The sequence below is a fragment of the Canis lupus genome, chromosome 3, assembly GCF_011100685.1.
Source record: "Canis lupus familiaris isolate Mischka breed German Shepherd chromosome 3, alternate assembly UU_Cfam_GSD_1.0, whole genome shotgun sequence".
Lineage (NCBI taxonomy): Eukaryota > Metazoa > Chordata > Mammalia > Carnivora > Canidae > Canis > Canis lupus.
Genome location: NC_049224.1, coordinates 82,710,744 through 82,732,380, shown reverse-complemented (window position 1 = coordinate 82,732,380; position 21,637 = coordinate 82,710,744). Strand labels below are relative to the sequence as shown.

The 21,637-nt window shown below is 35.1% G+C and overlaps 1 long non-coding RNA gene across 5 annotated transcripts in view; it reads right to left on the bottom strand.

Annotated features, from left to right (window-relative positions):
- The window catches only part of LOC102153629, a 79,614-nt gene that overhangs the window by 22,134 nt on the left and 35,843 nt on the right, over positions 1-21,637 (bottom strand). For all 5 annotated transcript variants that reach the window (XR_005357325.1, XR_005357329.1, XR_005357327.1 and 2 more), the window contains one exon: positions 9,506-9,565. This is a non-coding gene — a long non-coding RNA (uncharacterized LOC102153629). The remainder of the gene's footprint in view (positions 1-9,505; positions 9,566-21,637) is intronic.

Sequence of the window (21,637 nt, the reverse complement as noted above, 5' to 3'; positions counted from 1 at the left end):
CAAAAAGATACTTCCCTGTCCAACTTCTTAAATGAATTGTTTTAATCCCCCCCCTTCACCTATCCTGTCACTGCCTTATTTCATCCCACTATTAATTTTCTCTTGAACCATTTTAATGGCCTTGTTATGACTTCTCTGGCTCTAGTTTCTTCTTGCTTGCACATGACTCTATACATTGATGCTAAAGTGACCTTTCTATAAAATCCAGTCTCAACCAGGCAAGTTCCCTCTCACCTAAACACCATAAATGTGAGAACAAAGCTCTCTAAGACCTGACACTTCCAATTTTCTAAATTCAGTTACTATAAATTTCCCATATGTTCCAGAGTTCCTGCTTCTCTGAACCCATTTATAATCCTTAAACTTGATATACATTTTTATATACTGTTCCTTTTGCTGGAAAGTCCACCTTTCTTACTGCACTTGTCTGAAAAGTCTCCTATCCTTTGAAACTCAGGAAAAAAAAAAAAAAAGAAGTAATTTTAAAAGAAATCTTCCCCATTCTTTCCAAGCTCAAGTTAAAATTTGTTTCTCTCTTGAGTCCTGTATACTTAATTGTATTGTATCTGTCTGTCTCTATTATCAATCTATCATCTATTTATCTATATCTGTCATCTATGTAATTTTAATGCTCTGAATGAAATATGAGGATGGGCTGGGCAAGACTATCTTTTATTCCTCATTGTATTTCTAGATACCGCTAGTTTAATTACTAGAATATAATAAGTCATCATTTTGTTTTGAAGGGAACTCATAGAAATAGTTGCATTCTACCAATATTTACAACAGATGGGATTTTGGAGTGTTTTGTGCCTAAAATAATTTTTGAAACTGTTGCTCAGAGCTCTGCTTGAATTCACTTTAATTTGTGGATAGTGTTACACTTTAAGTAGTTTTGGTTAAATTGTTGACTCCTTGTCATTTAAAATTTATATAATATAGTTTATGGATTAGTCCAATTTTTTTCACCCAGATTTGCCTTATAGTCTTGAACGGATACCTGTAATCCAAATGAAAATAAATATGCAAGGAAAATAAACAAAAGATCACAAAAAATTTCTGAATTTTGTTCCCACTATTAAACTTAACTATCATTGTTGCTCTGTGACCTCTCTCCTCCTTATCTTGAATCATTGACAAAGTCATCTAATCTTGACTGAATTATAAACTCTAGGAGGGAAGTCATTATAAATCCTACCGTAGCATGCTGGCTGGTACACGGTAGTCAATAAATGCTGTTGGATGCTGAGTGAACAGCATTTTTTATTCTCTCACCATTTGTCTTATATCTTTTCATAAATCTCTAAGACTTCATGAAATATTTACTGTTATTTTTAATGTCATCATGTAATTGATTCAAAAATGTTTAACATCCTCCTACTGTATAATTTCTAAAGTTTCTGTTACAGATAATGCTTGGCAATCTAAAGGTCACTAAAAGATGTTTAGGGAGCAGTCTGCTTACATAGGCTCATCTGACCATAGCTGCTTTTCATTGTTTTAACCCTTCCTGTCCTTCTTGTCTAATTTTTATCATCTTACAAAGGCTTTTCCTATTTTTTTTTCTTTTAGATGTATTTATTTGAAAGAGAGCAAGAGAAGAGAGAGCAGAGGGAAGGGAAGAGGGAGAGAGAGAGTAGGTATGTAGATGCATGTGTGTGGAAGTGTGGTGAGATGGGATGGGCTGGGGGAGGGTCAGAAGAGAGAGAGAGAGAGTGAGAGAGAGAGGGAGAGAGAATCTTAAGCAGACTTCTCACTCAGCACAGAGGCTGACCTGGGACTCAGTCTCACGACCCTGAGATCATGACCCGAGCTGAAATAAGAATCCGTCACTTAATCAATTGAGCCACCCAGGTGCCCCCTAAGTAGGACTAAGGAAATAAAAACGTTCAATGAATATATTATTATAAATTTAACTCCAGAATCTCACATATTTTATTTAGGGCTGAACGTTTCATTTTTTCCTTCTTTGTTTTAATATATAATCATCAATTTTATCTGTAAATAGATGGATATTATTCGACTAGTTTTTTTAATCAGGCACAAAATGCTTAAATTCTACCCTATATTTGATGGCAGACAGTGTATTTTTCTTCTTGAAAATTTTGACTGCTGAATAATTTCAACTTGGCCTTCTGATTGTTTGGTTGTTTTTTATTATATGTGTTATGAGCTACATTCCAACTTATTTCAAAACGGCCTTCAGCCAGGACAAAAATCAATGAAACTTCCTTTTTTAAAGTTTAAGGAGTTGCTTGTTCCTGTGATGCCATTTTGACTCCCCTTTGTTAGGCATGCTGAGATATAACTGACAGATTCATTTCTGAAAACTAAAAAATTTTACATGTTTAAAGTACATTATACTTTAAAATGACATCTAATTTCTAAATTCAGTTTAGCTATTATAATTTATAGCACAGAAATTTCTGTAGAAATCTGAAAATGGTAATATTCTCTGTTAATGAGAGCAAAATCATATTTTGTCTATATTTGTCATACTTGATTTGGATATAAATACTGGTTCTAATAATTAGTAAACAATCTTGAAGAGCTTATACTCCATCTTTTTGAACATCAGATTCCTCATTTCTAAAATAATAATAATAATAATAATAATAATAATAATAATAACCACCTCCAAGTTTCCTGTGGGATTTCTATTAAACAATGTAGTCAAAGACTGGAACATAATAATTGATCAATAAGCAATTGTGTTATGATTATTAAATTATTTTTATATAAGCAATAATGCCCCCATGCTTTTAAAAATTTAATTCACTCACACATTTATCTTATTTAACATATATTTGTTTAATACATGTGTCAGGGACTTCTAAATTCTGATGATATAGCATCACAGACAAGAATTTTGCCCTTTTAACATTTATTATCTACTGGTGAGAAAAAAAAAAAACACGTATCAATGGGATTCATTAAAAGTGAATTTCAACGTGATTTCGTTAATAATAGAATCACCATACTTCATAGTGCATTATATTCCCAGGTATTAGTCCTATACATATGCAAATATACATATTTGATCCTCACAAGATTATCACATTTATACTCTTCGTATCACATTTTAAGGTGAAAATCATCAGGTAATACAGGGTGAAGTAACTTGACCATTATCACAAAGTCAGAATACAGCAAAATTTGAGGACCTCTGATATTCTGGTTTAAGAGCCTGACTCTTAATTACTAAATCAGTCTGTCTTGTTGCAAAAAAACAAATTAGTTAATAAAATAAATAAAATAAAATAAAATAAAATAAAATAAAATAAAACTGAAGAAGGAGTTCAGAATGTCCAAGTTATTTCCATGTACCACAGGCAAACTCCTTGAGAACCTTACTCTATTAATGCAATCATAGCAGGTGTTATATAGTAGATGACTTAGGGCTCTATCTCTCTCTCCAATTCTCATCCATATTAAAATAACTTGAAGTTATTAAATATGAAACCAAGTTTTTCGCTTTTTAACTCGTTTCAGTAAATAAAATTCTATAGCAAATACACTAAAATGTTACCTGATATTAATTGCTTAATTTCATAAATAAGAGTCATGACTCTCATGATTATAGAAAAACACATCAAGGTGACATGTGACCAACCATGTATGAATGCAGGTGATATGGGTTTAGAAGAGTGAATTATCTCTCTTTCCTAAAGGGGTTCAGTTTGCTTCTTCCCTACTGATTAAGCACTACAAAATTTAAAATCTTGGCCCTGTTTCATTTTAGCTTGTCGAATTACAAAATTCAAATTTCTATGATCGGATCCTCCCTCAGAATCTCTTTGCAATAAACTTTGCTATAACTGAAGTGTATCTTATACTTTCTTGACTCCTGGGATACAGGGAACAATTATCAGTGTTGGACGCTTTAAAAAGGGAATGGATACAGAGAGTTAGTGGATAATTTTCCCTAATACTTTTCCTCTCTAAATTCTTACTTTGGAAAGAATAGAGATGCAATTATTTTCCTCCTGAAATCCTATCCAAAGCCCATGTTATTAATGTAAAGGAGCAGGAAATGAAACAGTCATTGGGTATGTTTCCTTAACATATAGAACAGCTACAGCAAAAACTTTCTGATCCTTCAACTACTCAGGGTGCTTCAGTACATTTACTAACCAATCCTCTCATTGTGAGGTATGAAAACCTTCCCCATATTTAGTTACTTGGATTTATTTTCATTAAGTGGCCATTTTTCTTAGCATATATTCTTCCTTAGACATAACATTCAGAAAGGAAGACTGATGAGAACTTGAATTATCATAACCCCACTTTCTAGCAACCAATAACATTTACATAACAAATAGCATGCACACACACACACACTATATATATATATATATATATATATATTTTTTTTTTTTTTTTTTTTTTTTTTCCCCTCCTGGAAATGGGTAGAGTGAAAACACAGAGAAGGACAAAAGAGAAACAATCAGGATAAAGGAGGCACTAGCATTTATCTCAGGTACTTTGAAATATTTTCCCTTATTAATTCTTACAATATCCCTATCAAACCCATTTCCAATGATCAGACCTCAGATCATTTAAACCGACGTTCAGTAAGTAGCAAAAATAAATAAATAAATAATTAAAATCTGAACCTACATCTGTTTTACTCCAAACCCATGTTCTTTCCAATAATCATGTTTCTTCAGCAAGCAGGCCCTTTAACTCTAGTTTCATTGCCAAGTCCAAAATTTATCATGAGACTGTTTCCAGTTTACTGTTAAAAGAAAACTTTGCATGGCATCTAAAGAAAAGGATGTGATTCCACAATCAATTCTGACTCTTTAGGATCTGGAGAAGAGAAATAGTTCTCACCTGCTTTCTGGAACTGTCAGAAAAAAAAAAAAAGTCCTGGAAATAGTGTGTTAGAGACAGACAAGCTTTAACACACAAAAGGAACAGGAATCTTTCCTTCAGTTTCTGAAGATATAGAATCATGGTCATACCTTTCATTCCACCCCCTGGAATTGCATTTGCAAAGGGAAAGCTGGATGCTGAATCTGAGAAGCAGACTCAAGTTCAAACTGGCACTAAATAATCTAAGAACCCCCTCAGGAAGGTATTTTGAGTCACAGAAGTTTGTAATTGGAAATAACCAAAGAATAAAACTAACTCCTTCATTTACCAATGTGGACATTTTTAAATGCCTTGATAACCTTCCCAACAAGTCTAAAGTGATAGTGACAGACATAGGATCAGAATCCAGGAGTGGTGGAATCCAGGGTTGTTGTAAATCCCATAGATTTTCTTATCCCTTAAACAAAGAGATTAATTATCTAAGACTAAATCCCATAGATTTTCTTATCCTTTAAACAAGGAGATTAATTATCTAAGAGTTTTCCATTTATACAATATTGTTTGCTTTTTATTTATTATTTTGTGTTTTATATATAAATAATGAAAAGAATATCAACTTTTATAAAGATTTGGCCATATACAATGCAGATATCTAATTTACAAATGATATCACAAATATCTTTGAAGGAAGTTTAGAAGCCCTAAGAATAAATTTGCAGATTCATCATCTTTAACCTGCATCAAAAAATACATTTTTGATTATTTGGGACAATGAAAGAATATCTTGGCCTTGGATTATCAACCACGATCAAAACACAAGTATGTAATTATAAGAGAAATCGATGACATATGATGAAATCCTAATTTGTTAGTCAACCTAACAAATTAAAATGAAAATATTTCATGAGTGACTAAAATTTTACATAAAACAATTGAAAATGTTGTCTTAATATTAATCATCTTCCATTTCTTTATTTATACCTTTTCTAGAGTCAGATGAGATACTCAATGTCCAAGCAGACCTCTAGGACATAAACACATCACAATCTATCACATAGTGACCCTCTTTTTTAAACCTGAAAGTAGCTGTCATGTACAAGACCCTGCCCTAAGTGACATTGTCACTTAGACACTGACCTTTTGTTCATGTTTGTGTCCTTCATGTTTACTTTCATATAAGAAACTGGTTTGTATCATATTATCTTTATACCCCCAGCACCCATTACAGTGTCTTGCACATAGTAGGTGCTCAAAAAATGTTAAACAAATGCTATATGCAAACAATTATGCTAGCAATACAATCATAACAAAAATAAACAGCAATACTATAAAATTCTGGTCCACTAAAACAGCAGAGTCTAATAGTAGCCAGTAAAAGTAAATAGTTATAACGGAACATAAAAATAAATTTTTGTATAAGATTTGTGAGTCTCTTAGGAAGCAGCAATGAAAATAACCAAAGCAAGCCCTTTCATAAACTGTTTATAATTGACAAAGGGTAGAGACACATTCTCTTGAGCAGCAGAAAATTTCAGCACTTCCCAAAAGCAAACAGTGCTGTTTGGAAGAAAAGGAAAGCATTGATTTTAGTTAATGAATGTTTTTCAGCTTTTTGCTATACGAGGTTCTTAATACTGGAGACATTTTCTTCATAGCAACAAATGGATTGACTGTTGCCTTGAAAATACCATCTTCTGGCTTTTCTCTGTTGCCAGTGCTCAGTAAATGCGGTCTCGTGTTTGCCGCTGCCAATGCTCACTCCATTTTTCAAATTAGAATCCATGCCCTGGAGTGGTGTAGTCAAAACATGACTGACATTGAGTGGCCATTCAGGCAAGGTAGTAAAGGTGATGGGACTAATAACAGTTTCGTGGATCAATATCGGTAAGTGCTGATTTTCAGATTCCCCTCCTTGACCAATTTTGGTGGAAGTGCTAATAAGCACTGAAAGAGACAAAACATAGTCAAAAGTAAGAAAGAAAGAAAAAAAAAAACCCACAACACATTGCTTGCTGTGTTATTTTCTCTTGAATCACACAGTGTGGGCCAAACACCTAGTTTTGAAGCAACGCCCTTGCAGAATGGGTTGCTTTGGGATAGCCTGCTCTTCCATAAATGTCCATGAAAGGCCGAAGTGGATGAGAGTGACATTGCTCATTTAATGAGTTTTCTGACTGGGTGATTCATGAACATCGAACATCCATGTACTGTCCTTTTTAAGCAGTCTAACATCTTTTTGCTAGTTCTTTTAGATTTGGTCATCTGGTAGCAACCTAGGGGAACACGTATAGATACTGTATGTATTTTCTAATTCTATTAACCAAAATTATATTCATTTATGAATTGTGCATGTATTTTTAATTATATTAGCAAAAATCATATCCATTTATGCATTGTGTGTGTATATGTCTAGTTTGTCCATTGTTTTCTTCTGATGTTCTGATGTTAGACTATGCTTTTTATGTGTATCCTCTGGATTATGATTAAGAAACAGTGAAATATACTAATTATTAGGCTTGGCTAACTACTTGAAATTAGAACCCCCAAATCATAACGACTTAAGTGAAATAGAAGGCTATTTCTCACAAAGGCAATCCGAGATAACTCTAGATCAGTTAATGTCTGGCTCTTCTAAGCTGTATTATTTAGAAAGCCAGGTGATACAGGTCTGCCTTCTTGAATTCATGGCTTCTAATCCTACCCAAACTAGGAGGTCCAGATGTCCAGCCAGTAAAAATGAAAAAGGAGGAGCATCTGGGTGGCTCATTGGTTGAGCATCTGCCTTTGGCTCAGGGTGTGATCCTAGGATCCTGGGATCAAGTGCTGCATCAGGGTCCCCTGAATGGAGCCTGCTTCTCCCTCTGCCTGTGTCTATGCCTCTCTCTCACAATCTTTAAAAATAAAGAAAGAAAATAAAAAAGAAAAAGGAGAATAGTCAGGAGGACGCATCACAGAAGAGAAGGTGAAGGTGGGGCAGAGACAGTGGGGAATTGTAAGTGATTAAGAACCAGTCCCGAAGGCTTCAGAGAGCACATGTTACTCTGCTCACATTCTATCAACTATAATGTGCTCAAACCTAACTCCGAGAGAAACTGAAAAAAAATGTGTTCTATCTCTGCCCAAGAAAAAAAAAAAAAAAAAAAAAAAACAGGTTCTAGTGAGCAGGTTCTCCTTTGGCACAGGAAGTGGGCCACTGGGATAAAATACCATGGAATGCTCAGAAATCTATGTAGTCTGGCTTTAGCCTCGGTTTGATCACTTCTTATTTTAAAACTATTATTACGATTATTTCCCCCTGACAAAATCTCCCAGATAAGTTTTTGCTTATTTCTCTTTATCTACCAAAAAGCATTTCCTTTAGGGAAAATGTTTATGCACACAACAGAAAGGTTTTTATATTTTAATATATTCTACATGTTTAAGTAATAGTAAATAGTAATGGAAAGTATTCTCAGTGGTATATCTGTGAACCAGGATTCACTCTATCATTTTTTTTTTAGTCAATGAATAAACTAAATTATATTCCCATCATATCACTGGCTTCATAATCTATGTAGTAGAGATAACCATTTACAGAGTTTAAAACACATCTTCTGAATTTCTTTCATGTTGCTTCCTCTCCATTTCTTTTTTTTTTTCCTCTCCATTTCTAACTTAGACTACTAGAAGCTAATTTTTCCACACAGAATTGAAATTTTATAAGAAATTCACCGGTGAAAGTAATTATACATTTGTAAGAGTGTTTTTTAAAAGATTTTATTTATTTATTCATGAGAGACACTCACAGAGAGGGAGAGAGAGGCAGAGACACAGGCAGAGGGAGAAGCAGGCTCCATGCAGGGAGCCCGACGTGGGACTCGATCCCAGGTCTCTAGGATCAGGCCCCGGGCTGAAGGCAGATGCTTAACTGCTGAGCCACTGGGGCTGCCCTGTAAGAGTATTTTTGAGCCTATTGACAAACCAGACAGGAAGTATGTAGATTTCATGCATGGAAAAGCATAAATAAAATTCATTTTTAATCATGTAATTGTACTGTCATTTGTTTCCATGTAATTGGTGAAGAATTGCATTTATATTCATACCCTGGGTCCACTTTTGGAATAAAGCAAATGTAGTGTGAAAATGTCAGTAACATACTTTTGAATTATTGCTTTTAAGTGCTTTACTTTTTGGTGTTTGGTGAAGTGTAAGGAATATGTGGTAGGATAACATTGATGCGTAACCTGAGTTTATAAGTAGGAGATTAATTAAACAAACAAAAATACCGAAGTATTTATTTCATGTAAGGTCACTGCAATAAGACAATGACCAAAAATATGAAATGATTCGTTTAAAAAAAAAAAAAAAACAGCAGCTATTTGAGTGCAGGTGTCTGTGTGTTTGTGTGTAGAGAGCAGCGAGTGAAGGGGTAAATATACGAGTATTCTATGTTAGAGAGGCCATGGAATTCACCCAGCCTATAACACTGATTTTATAGATTAATTAGGGAACTGACTTTTTTTTTTTTTTTTTTTTTTAGATTTTATTTATTTGACAGAGGGAGAGAGAGAGAGAACGTAAGGAGGGGGAGTGGCAGGCAGAGGAAAGGGAGAAGCAGACTCCCCACCCCCCATGGAGCCAGGAGCCCAATGCCTGGCTCCACCCAAGGACCCTGGGATCATGACCTGAGCCCAAGGCTGATGCTTACCCAACTGAGCCACCCAAGGCCCCAGGAACTATCTTTTTCTGAGTCACAGATTCTTCAGCCCTAAAGAGAAGGGAAAAATAGTATATTGGTCCCAAGGCTAAAAGAGAATTAATTTAAAGGAAAGGACATAAGTAAAGCTCAGCCCTCTGCCTGGCATTTTACAGGCTTTCCATAAATACTGCTTCTTTGCCCTTTTCCACTATCACAGGCACATATATGGGCAGAGCCAGAGCCAGGATCGAACTTGAATTTCTGGATTCCTTAGCTAGTATGTTTTCTGTTTAAGTTTAGTAACAAGCAGTTGTTATTTTAGAAAATTCAGAATGGGTGGGTACACTTGAATGCAAGTGTTTTCATGGTGCGAGTCTATTCAAAATGATTCCCCACCACTGACACACACACACACACACACACGCACACACACACACACACACACACACATAGAACAGAAAAATAAATATACAAACAACAACAGCAAGCAGTCCAAAGAGAAACAAAGCAGGAGTGAAAATGGTGCTGGGTCGAAAGGGAGAGGGGCCACATCATGTACAGAATGCATGTATTCTTCCCTTTTTGTGCTTCTTAAAAACAATCTCAACATTCACAGTGCTTGATATTTTCAAGGAAAGTGTCTCATTTCCATTAACAAGGAAACCTCCTAATTCACAAATATACACAGTGGGTGATGTGTGTTAATAGCACTCTTAGCAACCGATAATGTGGTGCAGTTAATGTATCTCAGCTTGAATTAACTTTACCACAAGCCATTGTTTCCTTTTTATACAGCACAGGATCCTGTGGAAAAATCTCTTAGAATCTCACAAGGGGAATTCAATTAACATTACTCACTACTGTACAGCAACATAAAAATGGAGGCTATTTTAACCTTTCTCGAATTTCCTGCTGATCAATTCAATGCTCTCCATTAGTTTAACCCCGGTTACCATAAACTCATCTTCATTGTTCGGAAAATACCTCTTCACTTACAGGGCAGAGTATGACTGCCAAAGGGAAGCCAGGATAGCCGAAAAGGACCAAAAAATGCCTGAATATAGTGTGTAGGTTTGTCCTTGGCATAACATTACTTAACATGGTGCATTTTAACCCCAGGACCTTCTACTACTGCAACTGACTCAGCCCTACGTATCATGTAGTTCCACTAATTGGAGTATCCTTCACATTGCAAAAATCCTAGATTTTTGCCATTAAAAAACCAGAAAACTGTAACATGGTTTTAATTAAACACACAAATGATTGCGCCTTTCTGAAATAATGTCATAGGCAAGAAAAACATTCAATAGGCTAAAAAGCTAAAGCATCCTTGACACCTTTCTTCTTCCTCAGTGCCCATACTCTATCACATACCGTGTCCTGTTAATTTTATTCCTCAGATAGTGTTTTTTTTCCATCCTCCCAGTCACCACTCAACCAACTCTAAAAGAGCAACCTCCAACTGATCTCTCAGAAAACATTCCAGCATCCTCCAACTCCTCCCTTGTATTGCAGTAAGAGTTGTCTTCGAAATTCAAATCTCCTCATGACATTCACTTTGCTAAAATATTTCCGTGGCCACCCCAGAGTCTTCAGATTAAAGAGCAACATCCTTGCAGACAATCTTGCGTAGCTTGAGTGTTTTGTGCCTCACTCTACCCTTTGATCTCTGGGGGGGGCTCTAATCACATTAACCATTCAGTTTGTTGACTATGCCAACCCTTTCCAAATGTTTGTTAGTTCAATTGTTTTACTAACACATGCACAAAAAAGCAAGTTCTATGAGAAAGACTTTGCCTTTATTTGCTGTCACACATCGTGGGTGCTGTTAATAATTATGAGTTTAATGGATGAAGATAAAGAAAACACTTTATTAATGATGCCTCCCATGGTTCCAGAGGGACTGGAAAAATTTTAATTCAGTTCACCAAGCACATTTTATATCTTCCATAATTAAATTCCTAAATTTGGGTTGTTATGTAATACTCATTCAACAAATAATAAATAAGAGAAAGACAGCACATTCCCACAAAGTGCTCACAGTGTATTTAGAAAGACATCCATGCTTCCTAATGATTTTGTATTATTAAATATTTCACCTCAGAATGACAATGTCAAATAAGCAGATAATACTATTTAATATTCCTCAGTATGAAATGAAGATGGGTTAGTTCCCTGTATTTAAGAAAAAACAGAAACAAACAAACAAAAAAACTGTCTTCAAGGCAAAAGTAAATCTTTTTAGATTTAGGTACTGGAACTGACTCAGCCCTACCTATCATGTAGTTAGTAGATATATTTTTCAATTGTTATTAATCAAGTTAAATGGAGTCCATTTCCTTTAGCTCTTAATAAAAATATACTCCTATCAAGTAATATGGCCCGACTAGCCCTCCTTACTACCCGTTTAGAACTTGCATCTTCCAAGTATACAATTGTCTTACTTACTCAGACTATCTTCATGCACTTATTACTGCCCCATGGGTGTGTAGGGGTTATGCTCTCCGAGTGCTCATCAGCATGGGAGGCTTGCTGAACAATCAAGAGCATGATAGGAAGACTAGAACTGTGTGGAACAGCTTGAATTCTAACACTGATAGCAGAAATTTCTACTTAGTGGCTTTGCATGTGTTGAAATTTCAAACTTCAGTGTCCTTATATTTACTAAGAGGGACAGTAGCTCTCACTTAGACTAGAAGGTAATTATGTGACACGGTTTTAAAATTATAAAGTTCTCTTTGTCAAATAGTATCCTAAGGCTTTTGGTCCCAGAAGATAGTCCTAAAAAAAGAGAACTTTGGTCAAATGTTTTGTAATCTAAATTATCATGAGAGATATACAAACAATGTCATATATTAAAATTCAGATAGGCCATGCCTTCAGGAAAACTATTTGCTTGTATTTAACACAGGGCTTTGCGAAGCTCTTTGAATCATGGAAACTTTTTTTTTTATATATATATTAGTAAAATACAGTAAAACTACTGTTTGAGATAATATAACATTAGTTTGTACTTTTATACATGGAACATATTGAATCAGATTTCTAAGAAAGAAGGAAAATGGAAAAATGAAATCATTACAATTATATATAATTTTGGCATATATACTATATTGACATATGGTATTATATTATTTGGATGAGAAAAAAATAAAACAATTGGTTACATATATGCATTTCTCACCTTTAGGCTACCAAATGTAAAGATATATCAAACTTTATGAATACTTAGCACCAGATATAACTAGTCAAAAGATAAAATAAAACTACCTTAAATTTCTTTCCCCTTACAAATGTAATAGTGACTCTATTCTAACTTTTTTTATTCTAAATTTTAATTTGAGATTACAAAGACAGATTGAAAAAGTGAATCAGAGCACTTAAATGGATAGCTGAAATCTGTTAGAAACATTCTCTATACCTCCAATTAACCTAAATTATTCAGATGTTTGCTTCCCTTGTACTTTTCATGTGTTGTAGAATAATTTATACTCTAGAGTCATTATATTTCAATTATTCAAACAATATAAGTACGGCTTTATATATGCTCAGAATAGCTTGTTTAAGGAATACCCTTTTGCATTATTTCTCAATGCTCACTTGGTAACCGTGACACATACTTGGTTATGTTTAGTTTATTTATTTTTTATTTATTTATTTTTGGTTATGTTTAGTTTAAATTAAGAGCTAAAGATACAATTGTTGAATGGTTGTAGCAGAATCACAATTTTATTTGACTTAAGTTGAGAAAAGGGTATGGGTTAGTTCAGTTTCATCCCTATGCATTCACTTCACTTATTATAGATGTAAAAGGTATCATAAGCTAATGGAGCATGGGATTCTCAGTGGTTTAATTTTCAAGACTGACTTACAATGATTGAGATTTAAAATCGTTTCTATTTTGTAAAGACCAAACCAAATCAAACACATATAAATAATCATGCCAGAAAATCAGCAAATCTTTCTTTGAGTTAAAAAATTATCTTGCAAAAATGAATTGCTTTTTAGAGTGGTGGCCCTCAAAGTGAGGTCCTTTAAATAGCAGTTGCATCATCAAGATCAAATGAGAAGTTGTTATAAATGCAAATATTTGGGCTCCACCACAAATCTGCTGACTCGGAACTTCTGAAAATGGGACCTAGCAGTCTGTTTTTTTTGCAAGTACTTTGGGTGATTTCGATGACCTAAAGTTTAAGGGTTTATGTCTCCAGGAACATTGGCAATGTCTAGAAACATTTTTGTTTGTCACAACTACAGAAGGGTCGCTCCTGGCATTTAGTAGAGAAAGGCCAGGCGTGCTGCTAACCATCCCACAACACCCAGGACAACAACAGCAAATAATTACCAACAAAAAACTACCCAGCCCAAGATATCAGTATTGCTGAAATCGAGAAGCCTCGCTTTAGATAAATGAATAGGGACCTCTAATACTAACAGTTTTTTTTTCTATCAATGTCACCTATTTAGGTAGACCCAAAACAGGTGAGAAGTATATCTCATACACTTCTATAAGCCAAGTGTGTCTACATGTTAAAGATTATTGTGTGATTTGCAGCCTGAGTCTCTGTAATGTCTTTTGAATTAGTGAGTAGGTGGACTCAATTATTGGAGACATGTTTGGTCAAGGCTCTTGACTACTGTTTTCAAGAACAAAACTTGACATGTGGAATAGTTGGTTACTATAGTCTTTCATTTCAGGAAGGATTTCCTTTTATATAGTAATGGTTGAAAAAGAAACATTTATCCTGAGCATTGAAATTTGGAGACTTTGCACAAGAGGAGATTCCTCTTGTGTACTGTCTGTGTTTGAGAGTGCAAGACTAGTGGTCCCCAGGAGCTATGGGATGTGCTTTCTTGCAAAATATGGCCCACGTATTTGTTCATTTATTGCTTGATTAATGGAAGCAATTCTTGACTATTCTATATACTTAGTATCTTGTCAGTTCTGAAAATACAATAATGACTCAAAAGGGCAACAACTTAGTAGAGTAAGAAAAAAAAATTAAAAATAGAGTATAATAATGTGCTGTTTAGAAGTAATTGGTTATTTCATAATTTAGAAGTAATGATATTTCTTCAGCCAAGGAACTGTCATATAACTTCATATAACTTCACAAAGCGTGATTGCTTTTACTTTATTTTGTTTATTTGTTTGTGTTTTCCCTTTGAAGACTAATCCACAGTATCTCTTTTCCCTAGAGGCAGTTAAATATATCGTGTTTTTCATCACTGCAGTGTAAGGGAAGATTCTAGACAGAAGAGAGAAAAAAAGAAAAGGACAGGGCATACAGGTCAGGAAAAGCTGCAGGGCTAAGCACACAAACCAAACATATTCCCAAGACTAACAAGTAAAGCAGATAATCAGCATTTTGCAGAGCCTATTGGGGAGAAAGAAGCAAAAGCTTCTGTGGTCTTCATGTTAAAAAGACACCTCTTCTCTGGAATAAAAAAAGTTCACTCCTGGCATCCCACTTGCTGGTCTGTGACCTTGCTTATGTCATTTAGTCTGTCTGATATTAACTTCTTCTTCAGAAAATGTGTGAAAACATAGTACTAGCCTCATAGGATTATTGTGGGAATTAAATAAGATTATTCCTATAGTATTTTCCCTACAGTTACGTGGATAAATGCTCAACAAAAATTTCTCTTATTGTTATTAATTAATCTTAAAAAATAGAGAATCTAGACTCAACAATATGGGCATAATACACTCATGAGATCGTTCTAACAGACTTCAAATAAAATAGTTTTGAATAATTATGTCACCAGAATGAGAACAGCTGTGCTTCATTGTATTGATGGTATAAAATATTTTTCTTACAGTTTCTGTAATTTCAAAATGCAACAATTTAATATGGATTACTTTGTAAGGTCAAGAAGATGAAAGTTAATTTGAAAAAAATGTCATTTTTAATGAATCAGTTTTAAATGCATTTTAAAAACTGGATGCACATTAATGAATGTAAATCTAAAGAGATATAGAATAGAAAGGATAGGCCTATATCTCATTTTTGCAAATACTGAAGACAAGCTTTCCAAATTAGCTGACTCTGAGTGAATTTGAAAGAGTTAGGAAGAAAAGAGAGAAAGAGGACACTGAAGTAAATTGAATAGTTCATGCGCAGGCATCAAGGAGAAAGGGCAGAGCATCTTTTGCAGACTTGCAAATGGTTTCATAATTCAGAGCAAAGAATATTGAGAAGGATTAGTGTAAGATGAAACTAAAATTATGCCCAGGGTTTTGTGTGAGTTATTAAGAATTATAAATTTCACTGAAATATTAAGGAACCTTTGTATATTTTAATGCCATTGGAATTTCTCTCTGGATTGAGGACTGTAAGACTGAAGCAGGTTAAGAGTGTTAAGACTGTGGCAGAAACCATGGTGGGAAAAGAAAAGAGACTAAATTAAAACAGTCGTCACAGTGGGATTAGCATATAAGAACCAGACTAATTACTTCAATTCTTGATTAATCCTTCTCTCACATTCTATACAGTACTTTTAATGACGAAGCGGATGAGGGACCCTGAGTAGCATAAGGAAAGAATATAATAGAAGGAGAAGGGGTTGTGGGCCATTGGGCTAAAGGGAGGGAGAGACCATGAGTTTAAATTTAGTCCATTATATGGGTTGGCCCTGACACAGCTATTCCACATCTATTAGGCAATTGGATGTGAGAATGAGCCAGTGTGAAGTTTGGGAAAGCTTTTGGTAGCTAGAAAAAAAATTTTTTAAAGATTTATTTATTTGACAGAGAGAGAGAGAGAGAGAGAGAGAGAGAGAGAAAGTATGAGCAGGGAGGAGCAGAGGGAGAGAACCTTCAAGCACATCCCATGCTGAGAGAAACCCAGACATGAGGCTCAATCTCACGATCCCTGAGCTCATGACCTGAGTAACAATCATTAGTTGGACGCTTAACCATCTGAACTACCCAGGTGCCCCCAAAATGGGGGGAAAAACATTTGTGATGGAAGCATTGGACATGGAGTATCAGTAATGATCTGTTTAAAAGAAAGGACAAAATGTGCTGAGAAAATGCCAAGGTCGGCAGAAGCATGGAGTTTATAGAAGGGTACAGGGAAGGAAGGAAGGAAAGGACGGTTGCACTGGATTTGAAATGCTCTAGAACACCAAAAAATAGTAATAAACTTAGCCTGTTTGGAAACGATACACTACCTACCTAAGCAGGGCCATAGCATTTCTATGTAGCATATGGCCTGGTATAGAGATGTTGTGTTTTAAGAGAAAAGGCTATGAAAGCAGCCTGCCTAGGTTTAAAGCCTAGCCCTAAGCCGTACTAGTGCTGGGACTCTGAGCAAGGGATTAATCTCTAAATTCCTCAGTTGTGTCATCTGCAAAATGGTAGTGATTAGGTAATAAGATTGTCTATTCCTCTTAGTGTTAATATATGGGCCACTATGTGGAACTAGAAAGTGATATGTATGTGCAAATGTATGAAATGCATAATCCTATAGAGTGCAAATATTATTACTCTATCTTTTCTTATTTTATTCTATTAATGATATAGAAGATTTTCTCTCACTCTCTGATTTTGTCTGCAATAAAAAAATACAGCAGCTGTCCTCTTTTTAAGGCCAACTTTTTTCCCCCTGAATATTGAATTACAAAGTCCTTCTCATTCCTTGGAATACCATAATCATGTCGTATTTCATGTATAAGACATAACAGTAACATTTAAGAATTGTCAAAATGGTACAATATTCATTTCATCTTAGAGCACTGGGTTGGGTTTTGGTGTTTGTTTGTTTGTTTGTTTTGGATAAATAGCTGATTTTTTTTTTCCAGTTGAAGGATTCAAATGTCAACTTATTGATTTTTTTTCATGAATTAGTATTCTTTAAAGGTTTTATTTATTTATTCATGAGAGAGAGAGAGAGAGAGAAGAGAGGGAGAAGCAAGCTACATGCAGGGAGCTCGATGTGGGACTTGGTCCAGGGACTCAGGATCACGCCCTGGGCCAAAGGCAGGAGCCAAACCACTGAGCCACCCAGGGATCCCCTGAATTAGTATTTTTATAGAATGGTTTTTATTTTTTATTTATTTATTTATTTTTATAGAATGGTTTTTAGAGTAATTTCAGTAACTAAATTTTACAGCACAAAAGTCCCAACAGACATCTACCTACGCAAGTTTTTAACCTATTTATACTTTTATTTATTACCTCTCTCTGAAAAAGAATATAAACATCTGAAGTCATTTCAACATATTTCATTTGGCAACTTACTTTTGTTATGTTGTAGTCATGCATTCTATAAATATTTGTTGAACTCTTAAAATGTTCCAGGTACTTCGTGAGTATGGGGATTAAAATAATAATGTAATATGGCCAGTGCTGTTATATATTTAATAATGCCTACTGAATAAACCAAATGTATCAATGAAGTAGGCATAGTCACCATGGGAGTTTAGTTCAATGTGTATTTTTTGAGTAGTACACTGTGTATCCCTCCAAATAGGAGGATCACAATTACCAATTTATTGGATCTGGATCTCTCAGATCCATTCTTCACTGACTTTTCTGGGAAAATTCACTTGGACCTTTAAAACATTTTTTTTTTTTAACCTTTCCCAGATGGCATAACATCAGTCTTTGTCAAGAGTTGGTGTTAGAGACATGCTCAAGATAAAAGGGTTTCCCCTATTTATTTCACTGTGCTCCTTTTAGCAGATTCTTTTAGTACACCCAGGGTGCAGTCTTGCAGGGGCGGGGGGCGGGGGTTATTCTTCAGCACCGGGCTCTCCCAGGATGTGTGCCTCCTGCACCACCCAGATTCTATGGCACACAGAGGTGAACACCCTTCCCATGGACTACTTCTCCTGATACCTAAGAAGGCAGATTTCCAGCAAGTTCCACAGGTGTAGCACCAGAGGGACTTCTCTATCATTCAGTGACCATGCTTATTTCCTCTGTAGGGAGGTCTAGATCACAGACCCTGGGGCAGTGCCTGGTCTTTGTATCTGTTGTTTAGAGTTCTCTTTAACTCTTACTGACAAGCCCTCATTACTCTCCAATCCCTTATTATAAGTACTATTCTTTATATTAAACTTCTTATTTTCAGATTACTGTGTAGTTGGTATCTGACAGGTACAGGCCTCAAATCTAAGCTGGGGGCATTTGGGAAGTTTTCCCATAAGAAGTAACTTCTCAGCTGAGTTTTGGATATTGAGTAGATACTAGCTAGGAGGATAGATAAAGGGGAGATGGATGGGGTTTTAGGCAGAGGTAAAGGTAGTTAGAATAAGAAGATGGTTAAGTTACTGTTTTTCAAAGTGTGGCTCAACTAGTAACGTAAGTATCATGTGGGGACTCAAATGAATACAGATAGCCAAGATTTATTGAATCAAACTCTGGGGGTGGACCCAGCAGTTTTTGTTTTAACAAGTCCTCTATATGATTCTTTTTTTTTTTAATTTCATTTTTAAAGATTCTTATTTATTTATTTGAAAAAAAAGTGAGCGAGAGGGAGAGAACATGAGCAGGGCCAGAGGGAGAAGGAGGAGCAGACTTTTTTGATGAGCAAGGAGTCCAATGCAGGTCTCCATCCCAGGATCCTGGGATCATGACCTGAGCCAAAGGTAGACCTTCTGCACTAAGCTGCCCAGGGTGCCCCATCCTCCATGTGATTCTTATGCTAAAGTTTGAGAACAACTAGTTTGACTGGTGAGGATTTAGGGGTGATATTCCTTATAATGATGAATGACTGTGCTATCCCCAGGTCAAGAATAAATAATATTTTAATAAGCAATTTGTGTGTGTGCTAAACTTCTTGAAATTTGATACTATTATTATTACAGTGAAAAAAAAAAGCCAAAACAAAATAAAATAAGCAAACAGAAAAAAATAGGAGCATGTATAGATGAAATAAAATAACATGGAATTTTTTTAAAAAGCAACATTTTTTTTTATTCAGAAACTGTCAGCCTTTAAAATACTAAGTGTTTAATGCTATGTATTTCATTTCCTCTAATAACACCATCCTGTGTCCCACAGAGGATTAAACACTGTATTAAAAAAATCATTATTGTCTTTCAACTTACACAAGCCACATACATCAGTGTGACAATGTGCATAATCTAGTATTAGGAACTTCTCCACTAACAAGGTTTTGATCATTTAATTGATTTTTTTGTGTGTGTGGCCTAAAGTCATTTAACAGAACTCTTATTATTGCAGAGTGGTAACCAGGATGTGTTTTAAGGTCATCTTATTCATGTGAATAAAATGTGAAAAATATTTCCATTAACTAGAGTGCTATATACTTCTTCTCAAGGTTAATTGTTTCCTCTGATCTCCAGTTAAAACTTATTATTCTTAAACTCAGAGATTAGTAAAATGAGAAACAGAGGAAGCATTCAATATCTGGAAGATACTGATTGGAGACTTTGTTTTTAGAGGTATAACAAAGAACATTCAAAATTAGTTCAAAAAGATAAAAACAATTATGATAAATATGATAAGCTCACTCTTAAATGTTCTGTGTTTAAAAGCAAGCCAAAATATATTTGATAAAGAGAAACAGATACAAATTATTTTCCTAAAATAATTTAATTTTAGGGCAATTTAGGAAGAATATGTGTTTTCTCACTCTTTCCTAAGTGAAAATGATTATTAAAACAAAATACAGCCAAGATCAAAGTTTACATTGAGCCTTTTGAAACATATGTGGTCCCAGGCTTATGGGGAAACAGTGATGGATATTAAGTTGTACGGGACCAGAATGTGACCCTCTAGTAATGATCAAAGTGTGTATCTAAACCAGAAATTCCAATTATAAACTATTATTTAAAACTGTTGCAAAGGGAGGCCTGGATGACTCAGTGGTTGAGCATCTGCCTTTGGCTCAGGGCTTGATTCCAAGATTCTGGGATCGAGTCCTGCATTAGGATCCCCGGGGGTAGCCCGCTTCTCCCTCTGCCTGTGTCTCTGCCTCTCTCTGTGTGTCTCATGGATCAATAAATAAAATATTTTAAAAAATAAATAAAACTATTGCAAAACAAATAAACCAATTTTTGTAACTTTTTAAAATTCAAAGTTTCTACTATCCATTACAATTCTGGAAATGTTCTTCTTTAAAATTGTATGGATTACTGAGATTTATTACAGGAAGTTTATCTTTCAATGCTCACTATTTCCATAGGATTTGTCTCCTACATGTGTAGGGACACACAATTATGTTTTCATGCACATTCCAATTTTTCCCCCATTGAAGCTGAGACTCCTTCATTCTTTATGATACATCTACAGGAGCCTCTATGAGGTATAGAATGGCAGCTTAGGAGCTAAATTTCAAATTATGGAATCTTGTATGGTACAACTATGAGGTTGTTAAAGATCTTAAGACTTGTAATTCACAGCCTAAAACCTTGATATAAGTACAATAGAAAAAGTAGATTGTTGGTCCTGAAAGTGGGATTTGGTGGTATATCACTAATTCAACTTGTTGAACCAAGAAAACAGGGAGTTTGAGAAACAGATGACTGCAATTTTCCTTTTGAAAGCATACAGGCATGGAAAATCTCTGATGGGCGATCAACGCTCAAATAAAATCAATCTCAGGTCCATGTTCCTATAAAGAGAAATAATGGAGAGCCCTGCCGGAGAGCAGATGATGAATCATTAGCCACTTGCTCATGTCATCATGATCTCTCCCTTCCATGAGAAAAGCCTTGAGTAAATCACTGCAATCAAAATCTGTACGCTGAGAACATGATATTAAGAGCAATAAAAGTACAACTTAGGTCACTATTTTATAAATATTTGGTCAGATAATATCAAATAAAAGCCTTCTCTTTAGGGCCGTTTAGCTTGGTAATAGAAACAAACAGAACTAACCAGAGGATATCCTCAAAGTCATGGTGTCATTGCTGTAAAATGAGGCTGAGCCCTATTGCAGCCTCCGTATGAAGCTAAGGACTCAAACAAGAATACGGAGACTGAAACATGATGCACTTGTTACACAAAGTAAAAGTTATTTTGGGAAACTTATGGCTCTTAAGCACTGGAAATATTAGGCCTATGCACAAAGGGACAGATGCAACAGAGTGGAACGCCGCCTTCTCACTTTGCCTTGTTATGATACGCGTTTTGTGCATTTTGCTAAATCTGCATAGCACCTTGTC